An 11,897-nucleotide genomic window follows, 5' to 3' on the forward strand; every position below is an offset into this window, starting at 1 on the left:
TTTGTAAAGATGTATGCAACTTGATCATCGATTGAACAATATTGCACTTCAAGTACATGGTCATGAATGAGATTTCTGATGAAGTGCATGTGTAGTTCAATGTGTTTGTTGCACTGGTGTTGGACTGTATATTTTCATAGTTGAATGACACTTTGATTATCACACCAAAGTGCAGTCAGATGTTGCTACTCAAAGCTAAACTCTGACATGAACTGACGAAGCCATGGGGCTTCCTTACTAGCTTGTAGGTGCCACGATACTCTACTTCTATGGAGGAAAGAGAAATGGTACTTTGTTTCTTGCAAGCCCATGTAATAGGTCCAGAACCAAGAGTGAAGACATAACCTACAATAGACTTCTGATCATGAGGGTCAGCAACCCAATTGGAATCAGTGAAAACAACTAATAAAGGAGATGCTTCTGCACTATAATGAATCCCAAACTGAACTGTACCTCAAACATAACAAAGTATGCTTTTAGTTGCTTTCCAATGACTTTCATGTGGGTTTTGCATAAATCAAGAAATAAGGCCAAAAACAAAGGAAAGGTCAGGATGGGTATGGGTCAGATACAAAAGTTTTACTACAAGATGATGGTATAAGGTAGCATCAACTTCAGGAGAAGTACAAGTGATTGAAATTTTGGCTCTAGACTGAAAGGGAGAAGGGGTTGGCTTACAGTCTTCCATGTGAAAGTGGTGTAGAAGATCACATGCATACTTGGACTGGGAAAAGGAAGTACCTTCTTTGGATTGCAAGACTTGAAGACCTAGAAAATAATGCAAGTGTCCTAAGTCTGTCATCTCAAACTAATTTTTAAGGCTGGACTTCACATGGTTTATAAGTTTGGGATCACTACCAATAAGAATAATATCATTAGCATAAGGAACAAGAATGATAAAAGACTTACCCACTTTCTTGGTTTAGACGATATTGTCAGAATGACACCTAGAAAATGCAGTATCTGAAAGAAAGCTATCCCTTTTGGCATACCAAGCTCGAGGGGCTTGCTTGAGACCATAAAGGGATTTCTTAAGCTGACATACAAGGCTGGAGTCTGTTTGTATAAAGCCAGGAGGTTGCTCCGTATATATTTCTTCATGCAAGTCCCCATGCAAGAAGGCAGATTTAATATCCATCTGATGGAATTCCCATTTGAAAGAGGCAGGAAGGGAAATAATAAGGAAAATAGAGTTCATTTTGGCAACAGGGGAGAATGTTTTATTATATTCAATGCCGTCAACTTATGAAAAACCCTTACCAACAAGACGAGCTTTATGTTTATCAACTTTTCCATCTGGTATAAACTTGGTTCTATAAACCCATTTGCATCTAACAAGTTCTCGTCCCTTTTGAAAACAAACACGATCCCATTTATCATTTGCCAATAATGAACGATATTCTTCATTCATAGCTGTGTCCCAATCTGGATGGCCTGAAGCTTCTGCAAAGGTGTTAGGATCATAATTTGTTGAATCTTGAGCCAGTAAAGAAGAGGCTCTATCAAACTGAGAACATTTACGTCATTGATATGTAGGATCACCTGGAAGAGAACCTATTGCATCTTGAGTACCACAGACCCATTTTGGAAGCTGAGCTGAAGGAGGATCCCGAGAAGGTGGGGGAGGATTGTCATCCTTGCTATCATCATCTAAATAAGAAATATTTTCACAAGTAGAAGCGATAGAGAGAGGTGGCACATCCGTCGAACCAGGATCATAGGCCGATATATTTTCAGCAAACTTTACCTATCTTCTAATGATAACATTTTTGGATTTAGGTGTAAGAAGTCTATATCCTTTGACATTTTTGGAATATCCAACAAAAATACATTTTTCACTCCAAGGTTCTAAGGCTTTATGTTTCTCATCTAGAATATGGGCCCATGCTTCACTTCAAAAAACACGAGAGTGACTTACATCTAGTTTAATTGAGCTCCATGCTTCTTCTGGAGTGATATTGTTTAAAACCTTAGTAGGAGTGTGATTTACCATGTATTTTGCATATTTAATTGCTTTTGCTAAAAAATTAAGACTAAGTCCTTTAGATTGAAGCATACAATTAGCCATTTCCTTTAAGGTGTGATTCTTCCTTTCAGCTACACCATTTTGTTGTGGAGTATATGGAACAATATGTTGCATTTTTAATTGAATGCTTAGTGAAAAAGTTGATGAATTTTTTGTTGACATATTCTCTGCCATTATCAGATCTTAACTTAAGAATTTGATGTCTAGATTGTTTCTCAACAAAGGCCTTAAAGGCAAAGAACATGCTAAATACTTCACTCTTGAGTTTTAAGAAGCATACCCAAGTGCATCTGGAGAAATCATCAATGAAAGTTAAGAAGTACTTGTATCCAGAGAATGAAACAATTGGAAGTGGACCACATAAATCACTATGCACAAGTTGTAAAGGGGATGAGGTGTGCCAAGAGGCACGTTTTTCAAAACTATCTTGATGATGTTTTCCGAGTACACATCCAGAACAAACACCATCTCTACAATATACCATAGGAAGAACTGTCACCATATTTTCTTTACATAGATTTTGAAGGGAGCGATAGTTTAAGTGACCAAATCGCTCATGCCAAAGTAATATCAGTTCATCATTATGAGCAACAAATACCGAGGGAAAATTTGATGACCCAAAGTTGTTAAACTTATACAACCTTGTAGAATCATCAACACTGCCAGTAGCTAAAATTTGTGTAGGATCTCTTAGGTCCTTAATTACAACATCTTGAGGGAAAATTCAACGATTTTACCTTCACCTGAATGAGTTATCTAATATACAGATAGAAGGTTGTAGGATAAGGTCGAAACACATAATACATCATTAAATTGACCATTGTCTAGATGAATAATTCTAGTCCCTACAACACTAAGAGATCTATCATCACCAATATATATATTTTTGGTGTTACAATCATTTAAAGAAGAAAACATGGCTTTGTTTTTGGCCATGTGATAAGAAGCTCTAGAATCAATGAGCCACTCATGAGAATGAGAAGAAGAAGATACATTTAGTGCATAACCAGACCAAGATTCATGAAAAAGACATGCAGAAAGTGTTATACATGAAGATGAAGTTGAAGTTGAAGAGTACTCCAAATGGATGTTATGCTCCTTCATTGTTGCTTCCAAGGCTTCCATCTTCTTAAAGCATTTGGATTCTAAGTGGCCATCTTGATTAAAAAAGTTTCAATGTCTATCAGTCTTCTTCCCTTTGTTTTTATTTCCCTTATCATTTTGTTGAATTGATTTTTCATTTTGAGATTGAAAGTACTTAGGACCCTTGGTTGGTTTAGGACCATTCTTTTTAGGATGATGCTTCTTAGGATTCTTTGAACCCGGTTGCTATTGGGCGGCTAAGGCTTTCTTAGAAGAGTTTCCAATATTAAGAAGACCAAGATGTAAGTGTTTTTCTTATTCTCTTATTAGAGAATCACAAAAGGCATCAAAAGAGGGGGACTTATAGGCTTCTCCTTGAGAAATAAAGGCTTCTCTAGTAGAATGGAAGCTGGAAACAAACACAGAGTAGGTTGGTCCTAACTTAGTGAGAATGGAATAGATAAGGCTACCATCTTCTTCTTAACCTTAACACCTTCCAAGAGAAGTATAAGGGTCTTGAACTTGGACAAAAAATCTTCAATGGAAGAAAATTTATTGGGGTCCAACGTAAGTAACTCATTTTCAAGTTGATTGGTTCATTTCTAATTCCTGAAAATTTATTGAGTTGTTTCATTACTTCATCAGGGGTATCAAGTTCTGCGATATGGAATCTAAGGTCTAGAGAAATATACATCCCTACCAACCCACGTGCTTGATCTGTCTTATTTTCCCATTTGACTGCCTTATCTTCATCTTTAGGTTTAGACTCTTTGCTTGAGGCTATTCTATAAAGACCTTTACTTCTAAGTAAATCCTCCATGTAGGACATCCATTGGAAGTAGTTGGTGTTTTCAAGAATAACTTGGCATGGACTTTCCATTTGAACAGAGGTTGAAGTTGTAGATGTTGAAACTAATTGCTCCAAAGGAAAGATCTCAAAAAATTAGGCCGATTAAAAAAAACGGCTTCCGAATGAAGAAGTTATGGCTTCTTGAAGAAACGTTGTTGAAGATGCTAATGAAGTCCATGAATGTGCGAAGTGAATGATAATGATATTTAAAAAAAAAATCCCCCCTCTTTCCAAACTTAATCTAATTAGCTCACTTTTTAAAAAACAATTAGGTGACCCATTTTTATAAATAAGTGAAAGTTACTTTTACAATGGTACCTTATGAGCTACCCACTAAGTTGTAACTTAAATAAAAGATAAAGAAGATTTAGAATTATAAGTGACTCACTTTTTATGATGGAAGAGAACACGTTTACATAAAGTAACTTTAAAACATAAACTACATGTGCTTTTGAAAAAGTAACTCAACAAAAGGAAATACTTGAACCCAAGACCTCCATTCTTGTGAAGTAACTTTGGACCAAGTAAGCTAGTTTAGAAGGCTAGTAATTTTTAGAAAAGAGGAACAGTTTTTTTTTAGTCACCGAAGCTTTGGAGTGCGTGCTTACTTGAGAAATCCCTTTTTTCCTACAAAACAAAAAACCACACAACCCAAAACAAACATGCAAAACAAACCAACCCTTATGACTTGAAGTTAGATTTTGCTAGAAACTAAATATTTTCCTGAATGTTTCTGATTTTTCGAGACCACACTAAGGCATAGCGGAAAAGAGCATACGCATGAGAAAAAATGTTCCTTTATGTTTATGATTGCCCAGATCACACAGATTTGCAGGGAAAAGAGCATACGTAGAAATGAAAGGTATAGATCCAGTAATAAAAACTAGAGAGGTAAATAAACTAAAATAAACAGAGAGATAAATAACTAAAACTACAAATAAAGACTGTATACCTCTAGATCTTAAAAATGACGTAGCTAGGGCTACCAAAAACCTTTTTGCATGAATGAAAGGGTGTTCCTCACTAGAACAGATGCCCCTAACACAATAAAGTAGTCCTATCAGCTCGAAAGTGGTCAGAAACAATAGAACTAGAAAAAAACAGTCAGATGCAATTGTACTGGCTTCAGGTTTGGATCACTAATGGATGCAGCCCTTAAATTGCTATGATACCATGTAGGAATTTACAGGGTAAGTTCCTCAGATAGAACACCAAAGGACACTGCTCACAAACATATCACAGATCAATAAACCAGTATTCTTGACGCGGTTAAAACTGTCAAAGAGGAAAATAGTCCACGGCCTAATCCAACGTGGACACTTCATCAAATTTATTAATGTAAAAGAAAGAAAATTTACATAAGCTTCTCTCATGAACAACCACCCTGCAAATGACCCTCCATTCTCTTCAAATAGACATCATGGACCAATCAGGTGTTAAGCCACGGATCAAGTGTTCGTAATACCAAGGAGAGAATGAACCGTCGGATCACTTCATGCCTAGAACATATCATGACCGTCGGATTGTAAGTTAAAAATGTACATAGTAAAGAAACACACTTTACCTAGCTCTACACTAGATCAAGTTATAATTAACTATTGCCTATGTGTCAGAATATCCTAACAACCTGAACATCTGAGGTAAATAGAGATACCTATAAGACAGATTGAAAAGCGAGAAGCCACAAATTGTGCTTCTCCAAGAAAATAAGGTAGTAGGGGAGAAAATAGAGGAAATTCCCAATAAAATGAAACACAAATATGAAGCACTAGTAATTGATGCAAAAGGAAGTGCAGGAGGAATTGCAATATTGTGGAATCCTACACAGGTAATGGTATATTATTGGACGGGACTACCACGTATTATGACTGGTATATTTTGCAACATAGGGACCAGAGAATGGATTCTTATCTCGGTGGTATATGACCCTCACATTCTAGGAGAGAAAGAAAGCTTTCTCCACAGCTTCAGGAAACTAAACCAAAAGCATACAAAAAAAATTATAGTTGAAGGGAGGGGCTTCAACTTGATAACTTCACTAGCAGAGAAAAAAGGAGGGATAAGAAGAGAAGAACTAGAAATGCAACAGTTCAAGGACATGAAAGTGGAGCTGCAACTAGTTGATATTCCAACCATCAATGGAACTCATACCTGGAATAACCACAGGGGAGGAACTCGCTAGGTAACATCCCGGTTAGATCGTTTTCTTGCAACTGAAGGCTTGATAAGCAGGGATGTTTACTACAAAGCTTCAATCTTTCATTTCATGGGCTCCAACCATAGGCCTATCCAATTGGAAGTAGACTTGAAATAGGGGTAGCGAAAATGACCATTCTAGTTCGAAGCCTTTTGGCTACGGGATCCAGCCTTCCTTGAAAAAATAAAGGATTGGTGGACATCGAGTACAGAACAGGGGAGAAACATAATGCATACATTCTAGCTACTCCTGAAGGAGCTCAAGGGAAATATTAAGAAATGGAACAAAGAGGAATTTGGCAAAATCCAGCATGATGAGGAACAATTTCATTTGAGGATGCAACAAGTCCAACAACAAATGATAAAAGATGAAATTGTGCTTATAATTTGATAGCTTGACAATATATGAAGATGAAACTGTTAGCAAATTTTTAGATAGATTCATGTTATCTTTCTACAGATTTCATCATGATGATTTACCTCCTAAGCAAGTTTTAATTGAGAAATTTACTTCTATTGTTCAATAACATAATTTAAGAACTCATAATGAACATAAAGAAGAATTTTCATTATTAAATCTTGATTCTACAATTACTTTAATTGAACATTCAATTGAAAATAATGATCTTTCTCAATTATTAGACTTGGGAGAAAATCTTACATATAAAATGTTTCTATTGTATCTCCTTATGTTTGTGATAATGAATCAAGTTCAATAGAATTGAATTACACACAACATCAAGATTTAACAAATAATCATGATGATAATTCTTCTTCTTAAAATGAGCTAGAATTTATTTTGACAACAAATGACACTTTAATAACCAAGGAAATCGAAAATGATGATCTTAAAGAAATTTATCTTAACTTACTTTATGGTTATCATTATGTGCAACCTAATCATTGTACGCGTCAACTTGTTGGAGTATTTATTAGTTCAAGTCTTAAGAATGAATTATCTCATGGTGCTCAAGGGTGTCTTTAAATGATCAATTACTAAGTGATATCAGTATAGAAATTTTTATTTATCCTTTTCATAATTGTTGGCTTGTTGGGGCTTGACCCAGGTTCGGAGATGATTTAGCCAAACAAATCCTGGTACTACTGGCCTTTTCGGCAACAGTTCGCAGAGCACGGATTGAGGTCTCACCTGAAGTAATATGGGAGGGTGCTAGAACCAGGTTTCCGAAACCTAGAGATGTTTGATGATTTTCGGTGGTCCGCGGTTTGACCTTGCGTGCACGTTACTACACACACCTATTAGTACCTCGCAGCCTGCGATGTTGCCTTCACGCAACCCTACTAAGGGGTTTATCCATGTTATTACCCAATCCCTTACTATTAACTTGATATTAGTTGATCACTTAGCTTATCTGTATGAGTTTAGTTATACTTAACAGTGTTCATCATTCATACAAGTGTGCGCGATAAATAAAATAGTACAATTGCAAAAGATATCAATCATATAATAACTCAAAATAGATACACAAGATTTGGAATCAAACTTCTCTTTATTATCTCTTTCCCTGGTTACAGACCCGACTCTACCCTACGCATTCAACTGCAGGGGCCCGTGCACTCAGCTATGGACTCTACTAGGCCTCTGCGCACTCAGCTACAAAGCCTCTTCCTACTACTACGACCTAAAACACTTAGACCTTTACTCTATGCTCGCTATCTTCTAGACTCCATCTGTTTTTCCACTTCCTTCCTTCTAACTACTTTACAACTTAGAGCCTCGCTCTATTTATACAATCCCATGGTCCGCAAACCATGGGTAGGCCAACACTACATTCAAAACTTATGGCAGACAACCCTATGACTCAAACATACAATTTGTGCTCCGCGCCCAAAATTTGCGGAGTCTTTACAACAATAGTAGTCAAAACTTGGGCTTTGAGCCCCAAAACATGTTGTGGGGGGATTCCATGCCCAACAGCCCCCCAACACAAACACTATGACTTGTCCTTGAGTCACTCTTTCGGCATGATGATCTTGGCGCGGAGTCCCTCCAGCTAGTCCTGAATGGTCTCAATGTCTGCAACGCACTGAGCTACTACCTGGTGAGCCTGCTGCATTCTTTCTTCTGAACCCTTTGTTTCCAGTGTGCTGCATGCATTTCTTGAATATGCACGAGCTTTCCTTCAATATTCATCGTGATTGTGAAGGCTTCATCAATCCATGGCTGGACGAACGCTTTTAGAACTGCTTCCTTGTGGCGCGCTGCATCCACCTACTCTTTTAAAGCCTTGGCTTGTTGCATCCTTTCAAGCCACTGAGTAAGGGCTACTATCTACACAGCCCCTCTAATGTTGTCATATTGTTGCTGGAGTTCACGTGCCTCGTTCTCCAGCCGCTAGATGTTGGGGTCCTCTTGCAATGTAGTGAGGACCTCAAGCGCCTGCTCCAACATGTTGGTACAATTGCAGACTGCACCTTCAATCTCTTCCATCCCTGCTACAATAGTGTTGGCACACTATTCTCTGACCTCTGGGGGAGGGGAAGGCTGCGCCTTCAGCCGCAGCTCGGCAATATGGAGATTTAGCTCTAGCCGCACTCTTTTTTTTTCCTTGTGTGCGTTGCAAACGCCACTTGCTAAACAGTGGATCCACACTTCTGTCGGTAGCTCCGCTACAATGGAAAACTCTAGGACATGCTGACAAGCGTCATCAAATTTCTGGACCAACTGTCAATTTTGCAACACCAACTCGACGCGCTGCAAGCTATGCTATTCTATATTAATCTTCTTCTCGCTTAGAACCTGGATTGTGTGGCTCTCTTTGGCATGGAGTTCTGTTGTTATCCCATCTTGCGTCTAATAAAGTGTGTCCCGAGGAAGGGAAACCAAGTTAAGGCCAATGCATTTCATGATATTAAGCATCACCCGATCCATCTGGCAATGTTATCATATTCGCCATCTTCGCGCATAGCATCTATTCTGCTGCCGACATGCTTACTGCGACGTGGGTAGACAAGGTACCCTCCTATGGGGGTCGCACCTGTAACTCCTATAGCTGTGCCCTTAGGGCCCTCAACATAGTTTGCTACTTCGTCATAAAGTCTTGGAGCGCTTCACTAGTGACATCGCGAACTGTCTCACTGATGTCATGGAAATCACCTTCAGCTAAGGTGATTGGGTCAATGGCTAGCTTTGAGGCCTTGACCTTCTTTCTTGGACCCAATATTTTTGTGATGCGTGACCGTTTGAGTTGTGTAGAGGCGGTCCCTGGGTCCGCGCTCTCTTCTGCAAGTTCCATGTCCTCTGCCTCCTGTCCTACAAACGCTGCTTAGCCCTCCTCTGCCTACACTGTGGCGACTTATGCTATCTGCGCTTTTTTGTTGCGCCTTTTCTCGGCCAGTTGGGTGACGTGCAGCTTAGCATATCCCTTCCATTTCTATGCTGTCGTCTTTTCCAGCTCTGCCAAATCTAGGGCGTGCCACTTAGGAGGCCATGTCTCTAAAACCGTAAAGATCGCATCGTCAGTGGCTATGAATGGGAGCTTTTTCCACTACTGCACCGGATCCTTTCTCGCCCTGATGAAGATGTTGTGCATGTCCGCCTTGAAGTCTGCAAAACTCTGCAAACTGTTGTGCATTGTGGGGAACAGGGGCAACATCCTATTAATCCACATTTAGATGCTCGCCTCCACGAGCACCCAGAAAATCTTAGTATTGCGAACCCGTTTCGCGTCCTTGGTGGCCCAGAGCGAAGTGTACTTCACGGCCTTTGGTAAGTCTTGGTCAATGTTTGGGAATTGGTTATCCTCTAGCAATTCTCCCGCTACCAGCAAGATGGATAAGAGAAACCAGTGTAGTGGAAGGTCTTACCCTCTTCTTGGGCCTCTTAACAATTGAGCAAAAACTCTTTGTAGAGGAACTTAGCCTAGTTGAACTGGACCCGCTCTGCACACTGTTTGGCCAGCGCAACCACCAGCACTAGTACTTCATCGATGCTGCATTTTCTCATTACTTTACCGGCTAGGAGTTGGGTGGCTATGAGCACTCCCTTTTCCTTGATACTGGTGATAGTGTAACCCCTCTTTTTCTTCTTGAGCTTATATTTTGTCTTCATGGCCTCTACGAGAGCCAAATCACAGCTTTTCCTTGCTATCATCGTCGGGTCCTTTCCCTTACAGGGAAGCCAAGAAATTCAGTGGATGAGATCTATTGTGATGGGAATAGGCTCCTCCAGCCATAAGTACCCATCATGCACCAGGAAAAGCAGTTGCCTGATGACAAAAATGGTGATAGGTGCGTGGTAGAAATGTGGTATCCATAACAGATGAAGCAACCCACCTTTTCCACATTGCATAGCCATTTTCGCGGCTCTAGCGTTATCACTGGCTCCTCGGTATTCTGTTTCATCAGGTTCGTCGTTTCTAAGTGTGGGAACGTCTAGCTGTCTACGAGGTCTCAGTATTCAAATTTTAGGGTGGGCACACGTCCTAGGATCGAGCCCTCAAAGGTAATTCCATCGGGGAGGAGTGGGGTTTGGAGTGCACTCTTCATTGCATCCAAATCCTTTGGTATTTTGGTTTTCCCTTTTCATGGAGGGACATACTCAGGAAATTTCGCTGCAGAGCGCAATGGTTGGATGTCTTCCTCCATGTCTTATTCTTCCTCTATGGCAGAAATCAGAGTCTGCAAGTCTTCTTCCTCTTCATCTGTTTCAATGGTGACTGCCTTGCCTTTTTCTTCCATTGATAACTTACTATGTTGTGGATTCCTCAGGGACATGCGTACTAGTCCCATTAACTGGTTATCTTTCTTTGGTCTTGGTGTCCTGGGTGATTTAGGGATTTATCTCACAACCCCAGTGCCTTCGGGAACATCGTGGACCATGTGGGTCTGTGCCACCTCACTGACATTTCCTTCTTCAATACCCAACCCATCCTTAGTGGCTATCATCATTTCTGCATTGTATGCGGTCTTTTGCAAATTTAAGGGCTCTATTATCGCTCGGCTCTCAACAAGCTGTGCTGTGTTCAACCGTTAAAATCTCAATTGACCAAGTGTTGTTTGCTGGCTAGCCCTTGGAGTTTTATAGCACCTTTTGAATTCGAATTCGACTATTCCCCCCAATTCCGGGCCATCAATGCTTTCTTGGCTGCAGATTTTCTGAAATCCTGCCCATAACTCTTGTCTTAAATGCCCGCCGCCCGCTCCATTTGGCCTCAAATTGGACAACCGATCATGAACGGTGACACCAATGGTCACTTCCCAGCCCACCCGCCCGGCAACGCATCCCTCCATCTTATGCTCTTAACCTGCAAAATGATACCCAAATACAGAATATGTGAGGAAAAGATACCCAGAACACAGAATAGCAATGATTTTATTATTCGGAAAGTAATGTTCACTTGCCTCTTCGAGGGGGCAACCTCCAATAGAGCAGAGATCGACTACAAAATAAGACACGATGCTCCTCGCAAGGAGTCTCTATCCTTTATATATGACTCATACATGCAATACCACGGGCCAATACCGTGGGTTTTATTAATACCATCTATCTAATACTATGGCCCATTTGCAACTAACTGTGGTTCCGTCATTAATTGCAGATTAACCACTTACAATTATTAATATGGGCTTTATTGACTCTTGACTATGATGTGATCCCATTACATAAGTAAGGGGGTTAGGGTGGGACCCTAACATGCCCTCCCCCTTAAGACGAGCCTTGTCCTCAAGGCTGAAGCTGCGGAAACTGCTGAAGAATAGTGGCTGGTTCCCAAGTTGCAT

This window comes from Pinus tabuliformis, chromosome 8 (assembly GCF_031772625.1).
Source record: "Pinus tabuliformis cultivar Carrire ecotype Pingquan chromosome 8, CPIR1, whole genome shotgun sequence".
NCBI classification, from domain to species: domain Eukaryota; kingdom Viridiplantae; phylum Streptophyta; class Pinopsida; order Pinales; family Pinaceae; genus Pinus; species Pinus tabuliformis.